General features: G+C 32.6%; 1 pseudogene; it reads right to left on the bottom strand.

Annotated features, from left to right (window-relative positions):
* Window positions 1-415: 415 nt before the first annotated feature.
* Window positions 416-9,458, bottom strand: LOC120171933 (annotated as a pseudogene).
* Between the last annotated feature and the right edge of the window lie 10,541 nt (window positions 9,459-19,999).

The following is a 19,999-nucleotide window of genomic DNA, read 5'->3' as shown; positions in this document are numbered from 1 at the left end:
ATATAAATTATATACATTATCACGGAACGAATTCACAGTTTTCAGTCTTGCTAAAATGTACTTGCATTAATTTGTTTAGAATAACAGCCTACTTCAAGTCTATATGATAGTTGTATGACTAATGTGTATCTATGATATGACAGATGTGTATCAGAAAAGTTTGCTTACATTTTTATTGACCAGCACTTCAAGTCCGTTCTCGACTATCTCTTTCATGAACTTACAAATATAATATCCACACTCGGTACCTCCTGACTGACGGGGACGCTACAAACAGTTTACAATAAATGATTAGTCAAAATGAAAGCTGCAATTTAAACAATGAATGATCGATCGAACATATGTTGCCTAAATCATATTAGATGTTAGAAATGTTTAATGCATTACATAAAGTACAAAGAAGACACAGTGGTTCTTACTCTATATATGGCTCCACATCAGCAGTGTTTCGTAATACATAAAGATGAGCTTCATCAAGTAGCTTAGCATCTATAACCTTGACTGTAGCCCATGATAAAGGTTTGCCATTGTGAATTCTTTCATCAGCACGTTCATGAGGATTGCCAATTGATTTCATGTTTTTTAAGTAGTCTGAGCAAAATTCCAAGGCACCCAAAATCCTGTGTACAACACAAATAAGAACAACTTTATACATCCGTTCAAAATTGTAACTGAAAACTTACATCAGTCAAGATGCCATCGCATTTGGTGATCAACAATGTTTAGTACTATAGTTTGCTAACTATTTGAAAGCTAAAAGATCCTGAATAGTTTATGCATCAAACTATGAAAAAATTGGAAAAATATATACCATTGTGTACAATTAAATAACAACTAGAGAGTCTAGATTAAGGATGACAAGAAAGGAAAAATAAAAAAGCATACCCAAGCTACGAGAGTGAACGATTAATATTACCTGCCTCTTTTAAGCGCTCTCCTACAGCACCAGTTAACTTTTGTCGCTCTGAGCCAACTAGATCAACGAAATTTATCCGGGTTGTTTTAAAGCAACTTACATCATTGGCTACACTCTGTAACAATAAAGAGTACTTCTGAATCCCTTAAGCATGATTGAGAGGGTATCTAAGAAATTAGAAAATAAATAATGACATGGTATATAAGAAAATTTCTCTTTGCATAGCTAAGAAATTAGTGATTTGATTTCACCAGTTTGTAATTCAAGAAAGTATATCGACTCAAACCTAAATACTATAAACACAAAATAGAACACTTGGCATTCAAAGCATTATTACCTTGCATCGAGATTCAACAACACAAGTTAAAACACTATGGGAATGAGAACTATCAGCATTTGATACTAGTCGCACCTGTCCTTTTACTTGATAATCCCTACATCACTCATTCAACAGCTTATTACTAGAATAAATGGTCCAATCCATTTCTCTCAAGAAAAAGAAAATCATTAGCATTATAAACATAAAAATTGAGTATCTTCTTCATGAAAGATTATTAAGAAATTAGCAATCAAAGCATCAGTCAAAAGGAAAAGAAAGAAAAATAAAAGAAAAACCTTTAGCAGTAGCTTAGTCAATCCCTTCATTGAATGCGCATACTCTTCTGTAAAATTCTCAACATAGACGCCAGATTTTACATATTCTCTTATCTGGATGAAAATGATAAAACTGTATAAGAAAACCTAATTTTTTCGTCCAGTAAAAAATGGAGACTGAAAAGTTAAATAATAATCCATTCTACCTGCAGGTTTCTTTGATTTAGATCCAATAAATCTGTTATTTTCTCATTGTATATCTACAAAAGAAAATTGAAAATGAAGTGATAAGGAACAAGAATAGTACAACGCTAAGCAGTCCAATTATGTCAAAACTAAGAATCAAAATAACTCAATTAACTCTACCTCAAGAAAAAAACAGCGGATTTGATAATTGAGATGTTTATCAGCATGCTTAATTTGCTCCTATAGAATAAACAAGGTCAGAACACAAACTATTGAAAATGGTCCATTCTTAAAATTCAAAAAAATCAACAAATTCATTGATGAGCATAAATTCAAAACTTTCATCTCATTTATACGATAAAATAAACGCTAAAACACACGAGGAGTTAAGCCTTGCTGATTGCTTGATAAATTTTCTTCAAACAAGGTATTTACTGGACCCCAAATAGTACAAGTCTTTCCGCTACCAGTCTAATAAAACCATTTTATTTGGACCCATAAATTGAAAAACGGTATTAATCAATACAAAAATATTTCATGCATGAAATCAAAGAAAATGAAGAAGCCAATACCTGGCCATAAGCAAACACGGAGCTGTTAAATCCAACAAGGCAATTTTCAATAAGTGGCGCTCCTACGAGCTGGAAGATATCATGTTGCAGTAAAAGAAAAAATTAAGGCCTTTCAGAAATAATTAAACATATGTAAATTAATAAAAATAAGCTTATTATCAATGCCTGAGTTGCATCTGTGTTGGCGACTGAGTCAAAACTGAGGGTCTGTCCATTGATACTCAAAGAATCGCCGGTAATTTTCTCAAAAATTGTTTCCTCTTTTTCCTCTTCTTTAATCGGTGGTCACATCCGTACAATCTCCTTTTAAAAAATGTTAAGATTTAAAAAAAATTAAAATGTCGTAAACCTCATAATTAAGTTTTTTGGGGTTAACAAATTGAAATACCTTGACACCGGAATCAGAAGATCCAGAGATAGGGTTTTCATAGAGGTTTTCCATGAGAAGCTTGCGTTTGAGAGGGTTGGAGGACGGTGGACGAGGTGGCAAGGGGAACTTGATCTTAGCTGTTGCGGCGGGGGAGAGTTGTGAGTTTGGATCTGGAAGTGGAGAGTTCTACTTAGATGATTTTTGGTGCTTTCGTTTAGATTTTGGAGGGGTAGGGTTTGGGGAAGAAGCATTCTCCATCTGATCTCTCAATATCGTGTTTCTTGGTAATATGAATGCAAAGAGAAAAATGGGGGAACATGTGCGTGAATTGATGCAAAGAGAAAAAGGGAAACATAGGTTTAATGTGAACTGATGATCGAGGGGGACTAGAAGCAGGAAAGTATGCGTGATAAAAATTATGGGGGGAAATTAAAAGACGACTTTTAGAAATGACACACATTATTATAAGTTAAAAATCGTTCATATTTTAAGAAACATGACATTTTTTTATGACACACATTTTTTGCAAGTCATAAATTAGCGTGTGTCATCGTTCGTGTGTCATTAAAGGTATATTTTCTTGTAGTGTGAGTAGAGTAAAGAAGAAAACAAATTATTTCAACTTAATGCAGAGACAATGAACATTCTTTTATGTGTTCTTGGTCCCGACGAATATGGAAGATTATCATCTTATTCCAATGCCAAAGATATTTAGGGTATGCTTGAAGTTACTCGTGAAGGAAAAAATGAGGTAAAATAAACTAAAATTAGTATTTTCGATCATAACTATGAAAACTTCAAGATGAGACTGAATGAAGATATTAAAGCCATGACTAATCGATTTTCGGTTGTCAATGGCATCAAAGGCTTTGGAGAAGTGATTCATAATGAGAATCTTTTTAGGAAGATGATCTATAGTCTTCCCAAATCACTACAATCCAATAAGACCATAATAGTTTAAGCAAAAAAATCTAAAGACCCACTCTAGATAAGCTCATTGGATTTATGCTTACTCATGAGATGATGGAGTAGGAAAAAGAAGAACAAGAGAAAAAAGATAGAGAATAAGAAAAAGATTGGTGTTGCTATCAAGTTTACAAAAGAAGAAAATGACTCAGATGATGATGAAAAACTAACTATGTTTTCCAAAAGATTCAAGAGATTTATGAGTTCAAACAAAGGAGGAAATTCAAAATGAAGAAGGGTATCAAGAATGAATACAAGGAGAATAATCCTATAATTTTCTATAAGTGCAAAAAGCTCGAGCATGTAAAATTCGAATGCTCGTAGTTAAAGAAGAAGATATCCTCCAAAAGGAAACACAAGGCACATGTAGCTACATGGAGTAATGATGAATCCTCCAATAAAGAAGAGGAAAAAGTAATTAAATTGTTTCTCATGGCCATGGAGGATGATTCTAAGGTAGCCTCTAGTTCATCTATTTCAATTGATTATTCTTTTGATAAATTACAAGAGACTTGTGATGAATTAGCCTTAGAATTTGAGATTATGATTTCTAAAAATAAGAAGAATGTTTCCAAATTGAAAAATAAAAATGATCTCCTTTCTAAGACTAATCATGAGCATGAAAGTCAAGTCAAAGATATGCAAGTCAAACTTGAATAATTTAAAAAGAAAAATCAAGATTTGCATAACTTACTTTTAAAGTTTCATGATGATCATCAAAAGAAGCTTGATGATTTTAAAACTTCTTTTAACCATGTTAAGGAAAAAAGATTTGAAAAAGGTGAGCATTCAAAACCCAACTATGTTAAAAATAGCTTTGAATATTACAAACATAAAGGTCCCCAAAGAACCTCATATAGAAAAGATCTTAGAATCATATGGGTCCCCAAATAACTCATTGCTACTAATGATAAGGATATCCTTGAAAATAGATACCAAAAGGGACAAGATTATTGGAAGCTAATACTTATGGACCCAAAATATTTTGGGTACCAAAAATCAAAACTTGGTTTATATTTTTAGGTGGAGGAGCATTGCTACAAGGCATAAAACAAAATTTCAAATTCCTGATACCTTGATAGTGGATGCTCAAAACACATGATCGATTATATAAGCCAATTCTTGGATCTTAAAGCTAAAAGTGGAGGAGTAGTAACCTTTGGTGACAACTCGAAATGTCACATTGAAGGATTTGGTTCTATTGGTAACGACTTTTCCATTCTTATTAAAAACATTTTATATGTGAATGGGTTGAAGGATAATATACTTAGTATTAGTCAATTATGTGATAAGCGATACAATGTCTTATTTGAGTATAATGATTGCAAAATTATTGACATTGCAAAATTATTGACATTGCATCTAATATGATATGTGTGTTGGTAATAGGATATGAAATATTTACATGGTGGATCTAGATAATATTAATATTTCTAATGTTTGTTTGGTTGCTCAAGATGAGCATGATTATTGGTTATGACATAGAACACTTAGATATGCTAGCATGAGTGTACTACCCAAATTTTAGATAGTGACTAAAATGAAAATTTTGAAAGTTAAGTGACCAAAGTATAAACTTTGGAAAAGTTTAGGGACCAAAAAGCTAATTTTAAAATATTTCAATTTGGCCCCTTAAATAAATAGTTTACCTCAAGAATAACATTTATGTGGGAAGTTTTTCTTAAAGTATCACTTTGGAAAAAAGATATTGTGTTTTGGGCGCAAAGGAAAACTAAGTCCAAGATTCATTTAACCTTATGAGATCTTAAAGTGAGTCGGACCGGTCAGTTAGCATTACCTCCAAAATTGGACAAAGTTTACAATGTTTTTCATGTGTCGATGCTTAGAAAGTATCTATCAGATCCTTCACATATCATTACATATAAGGAAATTGAGATCAGACCATAATTGAGTTATGAAGAATAACCAATACGGATCTTGGCTCGAAAAATCAAAGAATTGCGTAGCAAGACAATTCCTCTAGTCAAAATGCTTTGGCAAAATCACAAAGTCGAGGACGCTACTTGAGAAAGAGAGAAGGATATGAGGAAGCAGCATCCACACCTCTTCACATTAGGTACGTCTTAAAATTCGAGGACAAATTTTATTTAAGGAGGGGAGAGTTGTAATACACTATATTTTAGATGGTGACTAAAATGCAAATTTTGAAAGTGAAGTGACCAAAGTATAAACATTGGAAAAGTTCAGAGACCAAAAAGGTAATTTTAAAAGTTTCAATTTGGCCCTGTAAATAAATAGTTTACCTCAAGAATAACATTTACGTGGGAATCAGAATTTTCGTACGGATTTTGTATTAAAAGTTATAAAGCTATAAAGTTTGAGAAAATTTCGGTAAATCGAATCGAATAGAAATTTCAGGAAAATCTGAAGGATTATAAACTAGACCTAAAAAATATTATTTCCACATTTTAAAATGTTAGAAAAAATATAAATCTTTGGATTTAAGGATCTAATTTCATGTTTAATTTGGATTGTTGAATTAAAGTTGCAAGATTGTAATTTTTAGGAAAATACAAGGGTCAATTGGTAAAGTTTGATTTTTTTGTCCATCTTTGACTTTAGAAAGATGATAAGGTTAAGGTTTCTTGGTTTGATCGTAAATGTGAAGTTTTATTAAGGGTAAATTGGTCATTTCCCAATTAAATAAATTTAATATTCATTAAAGTTAAAATTAAAGGTAAATTAGCATGAAATTAATCTTGAATTTCATGCCAATTTGTTCATCTTCTTCTCCATTGCCGTGAACTCACCTAAGGTAAGGAAAAAAATTGTTTTCCATTTTTTGAGCAATTTCCTTTGGATTTCAAGTTATGCCATGAAATAGAAAATTGCTCTACGCGAGAAACGCTATCTTTTGGTACCATTTATGCTTGTTGAACTTCCTTGATTTCAAAGATCCTAAATCCTAGGGTTTGTGTTCACACTAGGGTTCATGAAATTGATGATGAATCTTGATGTTTTTGAGGTTGTAGATTTATTTTCAAGCTTGTTTGATGATTAAAACATGTTCAATCTTCCTAGAAATGCTTCTATGATTTTCGGTCAAATGATGGAGTTGTAGAACTTTGTGTTTTGATGAAATTTGATTAGGGATTTGATTATAGAGATGTTGTAAGGTTGGATGGAAGTGGATTTCATGCTTGAATCGAATCAAAATCGAGCAAAATCATGAAAAACATAGTTTTAGAGATTTAAAACATCCAGCCATGGCATGTTTAAGTGAGAAAAATTATGGAAATATTATGTAAGGGCTGAAAATTATGTAGAAAGTATTCTAAAAGCTTTATAAAAATTCGGGACCATTCTATAATTTTTGAAAAGTTAGGGGACCAATTTGGTAATTTTGTAAAAGTTGTGTAATTGTTTAATAGTTGATGTACTATGATGGAAATTACTATTTGGGAAGTGAAATGAGTGTTAAAATGTGAAATATGACCATTTTTGGAAGTTTGAGAAGTTTGGTGATTTAAATGCAATATTCGTATAGTTGGGGTGCTTAAATGTAATTGTGTATTTGTAAGAGTTCTTGGTTGGTAATAATTTCAATGCTGAAATGTTGGTATTAAAAATTTAAGTGATAAAATGGTGAAGACCATTTTGTGTAAATTGGAAAAGTTGGTCCAATATTAAAGGAATTATTAAGTGTTCAAGTATTTTGGTAGGGAATAAGTTTCAAGTATAATTATGGATTTTGTTTTGGAAATGTGTTTATGTTAATACACTACTAACATATGTATCGATATCAATTTGTGATTTTGTACAAATCTTGAATGATTTTGTGATCGAAGAAAATCAAGTATAAAAGAATTAAGTGTGGAGCATAGTGAGGCACATCTTTTGATATATAAAGTGTCAATGTGAGTGCAATACATGGATGACATTGTACATAGATGTTTTATACATCATTAGGAAGACTTGCAACAAGTCTACCTTGTTTATATCAGCATGATATTATGTCATTTTTCATAACTTTGACATGACATTGATATGTCAAAGTGTGAAATTATAATGCATTGATCAAAGATAAATATGATATTTTTACCATGGATGTTATTTTGGGTATGAATTGTGCTAATGTTAATTATATGGTTATATGATGCCATGGATGAATAAATTATATTATATGCCCAAGTAAATCGTTGAGGGACAGTGTATAGTTGCCATGCTGTAGAGTATAACAGCTGTAGGTTAATTTTAGCACTAGTGTGTAAGGACACTAAGTGCAGGTGGCGAGCACAACCTTATGTGTCATATCCGAATTAGCACTAGTGCGTAAGCTTAGTGCAGGTTTAGCACTACATATTTTACTCGTATATCCAGGGTCCTCACGGTTTAAATTTGGGTTATGGTTGTTGGTATAAATAATATTAATGATATTATTATTATGTGATTATGGTAAAATATTAGTCATGCATGTAAGTAATAGTATTGCATTGGAAAATGACATTAAATTTTATGCATGAGTTCTATTGCACTGTTTATTGTTTTAATTGACTCACTAAGTATGTACTTTGCGTGTGATGATTTTTCACGCATAGGTAAGAAGCAGAAGTAGGAGTAAGGAGTACTGTACAACACCAAGCATCGAGGAGTATATTACAATATCAGTAAAACATCCTTTGATGTGATTTTGACTTAGTTAGTGTCATGTACTTATCAATGTCCTAGTTGCTCTGTTGAACTATTTTGGAACTAGTTTGTAATGGCTAAATTAAACTGTTTTGCTTTATTTCACTATGGATAGTATGAATCAATATTAGTTTTATAAAGGGATGTATTTTATATTAATATATGTTTTAAATATTATGCGAAAGTTTTATGTGATTTATTATTTTATAATAATACTATATTTTGGAGAAATTAATTTTAATCACTTTTGATTTGGAAAATGTTTTAAGTACTCATGTGACATCTATAACATGTATTGGTATAAGTATATGGGTCGTAGGTGTTACAATGAGTGTTTTACAAAAACTTGTTCAAAGTAATCTATTTAGAGGTTTGTCTAAGATAAAATTTGATATTGATAAGATTTTTGATGCATCTGTTAAGGGAAAACACAAAAAAATATCTTTTAAACCTATTAATGATGTATCATCCAGTAGAGTATTGCAATTGATCTATATAGATATTTTTAGGCCTATTAGAACTACTAACTTGGGTGGGAAACAATATGTATTTATGTTGGTAAATGATTGTTCTAGATTTACTTGAGTTCTTTTATTAAGTAAAAAGGATGAAGCTTTAGAAAATTTCATCACTTTTGTAGACACTCGTTTTCGTCCGATTTTTAATAATTTATTTTTTAATTTTCAAACCTTTAATTTAAAGCTTTTTTAACTATTTTTAGAGTTGAGATTAATATTAGTATATATTTTATAATAAATAAGTTTAATTACTAATTAGATCAGATTAATTACTAATTATAATGTTATAATGTAGTTATTTAATTTGATTAGGAATATATGTATATATATATTAAATAATTAATTAATTTAATATTTTTATTTATCTTATTTTATAGATTCTAATTTTTATAAAGACCCAACAGCAACCAAAATATCAATTAAAATGCCAGACCCAACAGTTTTGGCCCAACAAAGAGGAAGCCCGATTGATTTAACAAAGAATTTAGGGTACCGTTATAAACATCAAGAGAGAAGCAGCCGTTGGATTTAAGTGTTGAAGATCCAACAAACCAAACCGGAGGCAGGGGCCAGGGGGTTTTCAGAACACCCTAATCACATTTTCAATCGCCTTCCAAAAGGTTCCAAGGAGGTGGGATATAGTTGTCCCACGTGGCCTTCATGCGGAGGCTTTTGGACTCCATCATGAACGCTCTAACAAGCACTACGCGCCGGTGGTCCCCTTCGCTTTTGAGCCTCCATGACAGCACCACCTTACGCGCCGGTTGTCCCTTCCTCTATACAGATGCTGCCAAAACAAAGGAATTTACCGACATGTACCCTAAAGCATGCATAGAGTAGTAAAATATTACCTTAAATTCTAAGTTACATCGATCAGTCATTCAACACTATTTGATTGTTCTCGAAATTGAATTCAACGGTCCATAAAATCTCGGATTAATGGCTGGTCGGCTGGTCAACGGTCAATGGTGACTCTGCTCGATCCGGCTCAAATGGCTTGATCAATGGCTCAAACAATTCAATGGTTTAAATCGGTTCAATCAGTTCAAACCAATCTAGCTGGTTCAAACTGGTCTAGTCGGTTCTAGAAGACTCCCTAAGTGACAGACGAAGCCCATACGTAGGAGGCAACACGTGAGGCTTGTGCGATGGTCTGCAGAGGTCGGACGACCACTAAAACTTCCATAATTTAATTTTAAAGATTAGGGAGTCACTTATCGATGTTTCATAATGAGGAGCAGCGGAGAAATGGTTTTAACAACAAACCGAAACTTTATTCCCTTCATCTCCCTTCAAGCCGACGACGATGAGATTCCAAAGATACTGACCGATTCCTCACAACTCTGAGAACACAATGGTTTCGGCAGTGAGGCAAACCTTGAAATGCTCGACAGCAAAATGAGGATGAAAGCTTTCATGAAATGTGAGAAAGAAATGAAATTTAAAAGAAAAAGAAGAGAGAATGGAATGTTACTATTTTGGGAAGGGGTAAAAAATTTACTTTCCACGTAAGTGGGAGGGGTTTAAAAATCAACTTTACCTGAAAATTTGTTAAATTACGCTTTTAATTCTTGAAATTTCTCCATATGATAAATTGATTCAAACTTTTAAATAAGATTACAATTTAATCCTTTTAATTACCTTTGTGAAAAATTTTAGCCCTAACTTCGAGGTGTGATAACTTAAATAGTTATGTGGCCATATTGATAAAATTGAAGTATGTTGGTCATATCGACACCAATCCCATAACTAAGTGGTCATTTGAGTAGTTTACCAAATAATAAATTGAATCGAATTGGGTGACCAAAATGGAACAAAAACTTAATTTTAGTGATAATTTAAAAAAAATAGTTGTGTGACTAAAACAAGACTACGTGAGTAGTTAAATGACTAAATATGTAATTTACCATTATATTATTTTAATCAAGTTAATGGTTTGTGGAAAATGAGATAATGATTTAAATTTCAAAGAATAAAATATCCCGAAAAATACTTTCAGGGACAACTCAATACAAAGTGTATCGTTTAGAAGTCAATGGAACATTTAAACTTTTTTGTTACAAAAGTAAACACTGAATCAACAATGGGTGTGTCGTCTTCTCAAGGAAGCCAAATAGGAAGTGATAATGTTTTGGATTTCAAGAGGCGGTTGTTGGAACACCGACAGTCCCTAGTTCCCCTCACGGACGAGCTTGGCCATTTTGTCAACAAGCTGGTTCGCCTCCCTAGGGATGTAAGAAATCTTGGTGGTCCAATTCAGGTTAAGGAGATAGTGGATTATTCTCAATAAAGAAGAATCGTGAATCAGGGAGGGGAGTTGAGACATCGCACGACTTCAAGATTGTCTGTCTCCACCTCTAGTTGGTGTATATCGCAGTCTCAGGCGAGCTGCAAACCATCAAGGACTGTCCACATCTCAGCTTCGAGCACTTAGCAACAACCTATATTTCTTGTGTACCCTTTTATCTAAGCTCCATTCATATCACGTTTAGCTCCACTACTAAAGGCCCTCCTTGTTGAGGGGATAACAGCTCCATCCGTGTTGAATTTAAAAACCCCAGCTCTTGGACAATCCCACTTGGTTCCCCTGTTTGGGATTGTAGAACTAAGAGGCTTTGATTGATGCTTATTCTTAATGACTCCAGCCCATGCTTTAGTCGAATGGATAGTTGTCATCGAGTTTCATATTCTCCCATTGAAGATGAAATAGTTCATGTTCTTCCAGATCCTCCAGAGAAGAATACCGAAGAGGTATTTCTCCATCTCCCATGGAGGGCATTTTATAATTTGGAGGTCTCCTACGGAAACTGTTCTCAACCTAATGTTGGGGGCAACCTACTATCTGATGCGCTCATGCTAAGGACCAAACTTCTTCAACACATGATAACTTCATGGACGTTCTGCCTTGTTGATTCTAAGAGAGTCTTACCTTATTTTATTATTTATTTACTCATTTATGCATTACATGTCACGTGAATATGTTTATCTTATTCTTAATTTTTGCTTGAATATTATATGCTGTCATTTATATGTATAATATATGATATTCATGCATGACTTATTAATTCACATCTTTATATAACTCATTCAATGCATATGCATTCATAGTTAGCTCATTTGCATTCATAACACAGGTGGCAAAATGAATTCATAATTATAATAGCTCAATTCCTATCTAATTATTTTTTTACATACTTTGTCTAGGTACATTGGATGCTAAGTAGACTAAAGGCAATTGAAGAGTTGGATGGACAGTTCACGTCAGTCAGATTGATCGTAATTTTTGAACATGTTTCGAGCATCTTTGGGTGATGAAGTCTTCTTAACATTTAATCCCCTATCTCTTAGCTTTCCAACGCACTTTGAATCATATCAATCCAATATTGGAAATTCAAGATATACTCAGATTAATTAAGACAGTGCAGGCTGGAAATAAGTACAGGATTTACACCAAATGAAGAGCCATGTTCACACCTGATGCATTTCCACCTTCATGAATCCATTTATGGCGTGTACAATCATACAAGGAGGCTAAAGGACTTGTTCATATTCAAGGGAGATGGATGCATTATTTTCAAACTCATTCACCAAATCCAAGTGCATGAAGGGAGCCTATGAGTCACGTTCACACTTGGTGCATGCATTCCAAAGGGGGGCGAACATACAATGAAACTTCTTGAAAATTCATGCAAGGAAATGAACCAACATATTCACATAAAGAGAGGATGAATTCGGCTATGAAGATGTATTCACTTAAATGGATGAATATTCATTTATTTTATTAGTCCATGAACTTGTATAGGGGACGTACATTGTATCCACTTAAGGATGAACATTCATCCATGAATGTTCAATCATTAAATCTTGTAGGTGCATCCTAGACATCTCTTAGGCCTATAAATAGCTTTCCATTTCAGTTGTAGAAAGGAATTCATTTTGTTTAATCAAATATTTGTGAGAGTTTCTCTCTTTAGTTCTTAAGTGAACTTTATCGACTTATCAAGCTTATGCTTGTGGCGTCACCCCTATCTATGTCACCCTGATACTTCTGGTTCCTATCTCTTTATAGATAGTGGGTCAAAGTCCTTGTTTACCATCCCTTAAAGAAGCAATATAAAGTCTGGGTCTTTGTTCTTTAACATTGGTTCTTCTTTGAGTCTTCTTTGAGATACTTCTTTTCATATTCATCTCCATCACCTTCATTCTACTTCCATTACCATACTTCATAATTTCCTTTAAACATATCACCAACTTATATATATTTTCCATTTTCATATTTATCTTTCCATTTCATTACTTCCATTTAACTATTTTTTTGAGCTTTCTTGTTTGTGCAGGATCCTTGTTGCTTTCCTAGATCGAAACAATCAAAGGTACAACCTTAACTTCACCATCCATCCAAGTGAGGCTAGGTTGAACTGTATCATATGGTATCAGAGCTAAGAAGGATTGAAACAAGAACAAACAAAAGCAACATCCTACCATTCAATAAAAAGAAAATCAAAAAGAGAAGTGCAAAAAAAAATCAGCAAGTTAATCCCAACATCAACAAGGGATTCTAAGTGGAGAAAAACTAAAGAAAGGAAACAAAGAAAGCAAAATGCAAGGAGGTGCCAAAGGTGACAAGCAACATCATCATTCCAACCGATCCTAAAGAAGTCTTCAAGACCTTTGATTGTTTCTTCTAGGAAGGTGGTGAGTATCTTTGCATAGTAAGTGAACCTTTCTTTCTTTTTATTCCTTTTTTAAGACCACCCTTCATTATTTAATCTTTCTACCTTTCTATTTTTTCCTCTACACTAACAATTTTTTTAGCCGACATCCATAGCACTTGAAAGGTCTCGAGTTAGTTCTTTTTAGAACTTTACAAGAGAGGAACGAGTGAAAAAAGGCTAATCGAGTGTGTGAGATCAGAAGGGGAATTACAAAAGCCAAAGACATATTCCCGAGTGAAACACGAGTGCTTGAGTGGAGTGACATCACAATGTTTTTTTGGAGTGACCGTGAGGTTTTGTTGTGTGATATTTGGTAAGGTCCTAATTTTCACATTTCAAATTTTTACTAACAATGTTATTTGATCTTTCCTCTTCCCAAGCAATAGAGAACATTCAACAAAGAGAGAATGTATTTCATACTCGTTGCCATATAAATGGTAAAGATGGCAAAGTATGTCTTGTAGCCATTGATAGTGGAAGTTGTACAAACATTGCAAGCACATACATGGTCAAGAAGTTGGGACTTACAACATTCAAACATCCCAGCCCATACATTTTGCAAGGATTAAATGAAGTTGAAGAGTTTGAAGTCATAGAGCAAGTACTTGTGCCCTTTTCAATTGGGAGATATGAAGATGAAGTCTTTTGTGATGTTGCCTCCATTAATTCAAGCCATCTTCTTTTCGGTCGACCTTGGCAGTTTGATAAACAAGCATTGTATGATGGGTTCTCCAATAAGTAATTCAAACACCAAGGGAGAAAGATCACGTTGGTTCCAATGTGCCCAAATCAAGTCCATGAATGCCAAGAGACCCTTAAGTCACGTATAGAGGAATGGGAGGAAACTAAAGCCATGAAGAAAGTTGAAAGAGAAGTTTTACATGAAAAACAAATAAAAGTGGAGAGAGTTGAACATGCACAAATCAAAGAAGAACATCGTGAGAAAACTAAGACATTTGGAGTTGAAAATAAGAGTGTGATTTTGCATGAGAAATCCATTGGAGTAATTGAAAATGAGAGTAAGAGCATTGAGAGTGAAGATGAGTGTGTTGTAAAACATGAGAGTGAGATTGAAGAGATAATTCAAAACAAACATGATCATGAGAGAAAAGAATGTGAGGAGAAGGAAGTTTTACTTTATACTAATCAATCTTTTCTTCCAATTCTTTCATTTGATTTGCAGGTTATTCCAAAGGCCATACCATTGCAAATTGATGAATCACATTTGTCCATTGAAGTTCCAAAGGTTGTAACATTTGGTATTCCAAAGCATGTGCTCTTTGACATTCGAAGTACATTCATTCTACATTCAAAGTTCAAACAATCTTATGAAAGGGAAGTTTCAACGAACCAAATTTCATTCATGAACTTTAATGAATCTTGTACGTTCATTCACATTGTTAATGATGTTTCATGTTCTAACTTATTTCTATTTTGCAGCACATTGAATCATTTACATGGAAGTGTTCTTGCTTGTGATCATCAATTCAAGGAAAAGAAACGAACATTATCCAACTATTCAAGATTCATAATGTGGAAGGGTACAAAGACTAAAGTTGGCATGCCTTACTTACTTGAAGGATTCAAATAAATTCATGCATACCCTAATAGGCGTAATAATCTTCATTCATCCTTTCTTACACTAATGGATCAATCAATGACAAAAGCCTTCGATTTGAGGACAAATCACTCTAAAGAAGGGGGGGATGACGCGCTCATGCCAAGGACCAAACTTCTTCAACACATGATCACTTCATGGACGTTTTGCCTTGTTGATTCTAAGGGAGTCTTACCTTATTTTATTATTTATTTACTCATTTATGCATTACATGTCATGTGAATATGTTTATCTTATTCTTAATTTTTTCTTGAATATTATATGCTGTCATTTATATGTATAATATATGATATTCATGCATGACTTATTAATTCACATCTTTATATAACTAATTCAATGCATATGCATTCATAGTTAGCTCATTTGCATTCATAACACAGGTGGAAAAATGAATTCATAATTATAATAGCTCAATTCCTATCTAATTATTTTTTACATACTTTGTCTAGGTACATTGGATGCTAAGTAGAGTAAAGGCAATTGAAGAGTTGGATGGACAGTTCACGTCAGTCAGATTGATCGTAATTTTTGAACATGTTCCAAGCATCTTTGGGTGATGAAGTCTTCTTAACATTTAATACCCTATCTCTTAGCTTTCCAACACACTTTCAATCATATAAATCCAATATTGGAAACTCAGGATATACTCAGATTAATTAAGACAGTGCAGGCTGGAAATAAGTACGGGATTTACACCAAATGAAGAGCCATGTTCACACCTGATGCATTTCCACCTTCATGAATCCATTTATGGCGTGTACAATCATACAAGGAGGCTAAAGGACTTGTTCATATTCAAGGGAGATGGATGCATTATTTTCAAACTCATTCACCAAATCCAAATGCATGAAGGGAGCCTATGAGTCACGTTCACACTTGGTGCATGCATTCCAAAGGGGGCCGAACATACAATGAAACATTCCTGAAATTTCATGCAAGGAAATGAACCAACATATTCACATCAAGAGAGGATGAATTCGGCTATGAAGATGTATTCACTTAAATGGATGAATATTCATTTATTTTATTAGTCCATGAACTTGCATAGGGGACGTACATTGTATCCACTTAAGGATGAACATTCATCCATGAATGTTCAATCATTAAATCTTGTAGGTGCATCTTAGACATCTCTTAGGCCTATAAATAGCTTTCCATTTCATTTGTAGAAAGGAATTCATTTTGTTTAATCAAATATTTGTGAGAGTTTCTCTCTTTAGTTCTTAAGTGAACTTTTTCGACTTATCAAGCTTATGCTTGTGGCGTCACCCCTATCTATGTCACCCTGATACTTCTGATTCCTATCTCTTTATAGGTAGTGGGTCAAAGTCCTTGTTTACCATCCCTTAAAGAAGCAATATAAAGTCTGGGTCTTTGTTCTTTAACATTGGTTCTTCTTTGAGTCTTCTTTGAGATACTACTTTTCATATTCATCTCCATCACCTTCATTCTACTTCCATTACCATACTTCATAATTTCCTTTAAACATATCACCAACTTATATATATTTTCCATTGTCATATTTATCTTTCCATTTCATTACTTCCATTTAACTATTTTTTTGAGCTTTCTTGTTTGTGCAGGATCCTTGTTGCTTTCCTAGATCGAAACAATCAAAGGTACAACCTTAACTTCACCATCCATCCAAGTGAGGCTAGGTTGAACTGTATCACTATCTTACCTCCCCTTACCCCATTATATATGGTAACAAGGGACAGCCATTTGAATCCAGACAAATAAAGAAAAGGAGAAGAATATCAGTGTCTTCCCTGATGGGATCAACTGAGTTCAGATGACTTGAGATTGTTAGCAATCTCTGAGAATATGCAAAATTGTTTCTTCTTCGGCTCCACACATCGGACAACTCGGGTCAGAGGTTAGCCCTCGTCTCATGCATTTAACGTTAGTCATAAATGGAAGGCGAAGAACCAACCAGCAGAACTACCGAACACGTTGGGGACCATTGAATCCCAAGCATCGTTTTACATCTTGTGTCTCGGATCCCAGTTAGACTCTTGCATAATTTTGAATGTTGACTTGATTGTGCAATTGCCGGTTTACTTCCATGGTCATGCTGGTTTATCCTCTCCAACTTCATCTCTCATGTTCGGCATTCCAATGATGAACTGTATTTGATCATCATCAAGAGCTTAATGTAGCAACTGAACATTCCAATATCCATCTCTTGTGGTAAAGTCACGAACCGTAGCGTGGGGATACATAATCTGATTAGGATCGACCTGATCGGCAAGAGCATTCATTCAGGGTATCTAGGAATTGGACCAGAAATTTATACTTTGATCATCTCCTATAGACCAGCAAAGGTTCTCGCGGATACACTTCCAGACATGGGCAAGGGATTTCCATACAAAAGACCCCTCTTTGCTTCGAGATGAGTAGGAACCAGCTGATTAACCTTATATTTAGAGCGAACGATACGAACCCACAATATGAAACCCAATCCGTTTTTGGCTAACAAAAATCAAATATTTTCTTGACATCCTTGGAAGCAAAAATCATAAAAATAAAATATACGGTCATAGTATGAGAAGATTTGAATCTTCCTTTCTTTTTCGTTTATTAAAAATATTTCTATAGATCAAAATTTCTCAGAGATTTAGAGGTAAAATAAGAAGGTATTTGAAAATTTTAAAATGAGGAATATTGGTACGAAAGACTTAGGTGGTGTTTTTTTTCACTGTTTAAGGTCTTCAAAGCTCTTATGTCTGCACCGCGCAGACCACGCGCAAACATTGGGCTTCGCAAACCGTTTGTTTTTTAGAAGACAGAAGCTCTTCTAATGTCTGCGCGTCCTTTTCTTGGCGTAGACGTGGACTTATGTCTTCAAAGCACTTCTAACCTCTTCAAAGAACCATTTTTGCTATTAATTTTTTAAAAATTATAAAATGTCATTAAATTTAATGAATTATTACAAAATAGTCACTATAATGTTGTAATAAATTATAAAAGTTCGATAATATAATAATTATTTTATAGTATTTATATAAATTTATTAATAATTTTATTATCTTTTAATAAATTTAATAAGTATTTTATAAATTTTTAAATTTTATTGACGAAAATGATCATTTGTATATAACTCAACGATATCTAATATACTTTATTTGAAAAAATATATTAAACTTAGTAAAAAAAATATTATACAATTAAACTTAGTAAACTTTTTTTTATATAAAAACTTAGAAAATCACGGGGACATACAATTATTAGCATTAAAAGACAAAATAAATGTTTTAATAAAAAAATATTCACACTATTGAAAAATCTGATTCTTATCATTTAATTCTGGTAAAGTACGAAAGTCCCTTTATACATAATAAATAAATAAAAAAACAAATAATATATTTTTTCTAAATAGAAAAATACTAATTGATGTATATTATATGGAGTATATATTATATATATATATTTTGATATTACTAGAATCGGATTGTACCACTCGAATAAATTAAGATGATTTAAATGATATTATAAAATCGAGTATTGATATATTTGTGAATCGATAATAATTGAAAATTAAAATATAATTTTTTAACAATTACTTAAATCGAAACAAACAGATTGAATTAAAATCAAATTGATTTCATTATCGATTGATTTAATAATAATTTTTAAAATGATATATAATATTAAAACCAAAATATAATAGTCTGTAGATGTAATAATTTATAATAATAAAATTCGTATAATATTTATTTAATATATTTTTTCAAATAAAGTATATTAAATATCGTTGAGTTATATACAAATGATCATTTCCATCAATAAAGTTTAAAAAATTATAAAATACTTATTAAATTTATTAAAAGATTATAAAATTATTAATAAATTTATCTAAATACTATAAAATAATTATTATATTATCGAACTTTTATAATTTATTACAACATTATAGTGATTATTTTGTAATAATTCATTAAATTTAATGACATTTTATAATTTTAAAAAAATTAATAGCAAAAATTGTTATTTGAGTATAGTTTAAAAAATCAGTTTATTTATATTTCAATTTATTTTAGCAGTATGCAGACGTTAAAAAACAAACAGTCTTCTTCTTGCAGACTGCAGACTTTTAGTCCACCTCTTCTGCTACAGATGCCTGCAGATGTGGTCTGTAGACTGCAGACCTTTTACCTCTGCAAAAACAAACACAACCTTATTCTTTCTTCTTCTTCTTTGTATTTCTTGCAAAGTTTAGAAACAAATGAAAAGATTTAGATGGAATATAATGAAAATGATTATTATTTTTTAATTGTGTTATTATGACATAGGTTATAAACTCTTGAAATTTAAATTGAAGAATTGATTTATTTTGTAAATATGTTAAAGTTAAGTTTGAGTTACAAAATGAAAATAAGGAATTTGCGAGGACTAAGAGGAATTCTATAACACCCAAATTTCGGATTAGTAGTTTCGGCTCTATCTGAGAGATAAATGGGTCCCATGGATTTAATAATTTAGGCTTAATTGGGTTGGAATTGGGCTCAATTAGCCAAAAAGGAGATTTTTGAATAGTGGAAGTTATGGATGACAAAATGTGTAATTTCCCTTTTTAAAAAGATAAAGACTTTTATTTCTCTTTATCTTCCTATTCTCTTCATTTCTTTTCCCTTTCTTATTTCCCTTCTCCCATTTCCTCTCCAAATTTCCATATCACAAAGGTAAGATCTTGAACCCTTTTTCATGCTTCAAATTCATTCATAATTCCTCCAGCAACATCTTTTAAATGAATCAAGTATTGGTTTAATTCCTAGCCAGAGAAAAGTGGGGGTTTCATCCAAATCACCAATGAAAGGAGTTTGGCTAAGCAAAGAGCTTTATTTCGGGATACTAGTATCAAGGTAGTGTATTTCTAATTCTTTGTGGTGTTAAG

Source organism: Hibiscus syriacus, unplaced genomic scaffold, assembly GCF_006381635.1.
Source record: "Hibiscus syriacus cultivar Baekdansim isolate YM2019G1 unplaced genomic scaffold, ASM638163v2 tig00111837_pilon, whole genome shotgun sequence".
NCBI classification, from domain to species: Eukaryota; Viridiplantae; Streptophyta; class Magnoliopsida; order Malvales; family Malvaceae; genus Hibiscus; species Hibiscus syriacus.
Note: the sequence above shows the minus strand (reverse complement) of the source record. Positions and strands in the feature narration are given on the sequence as shown.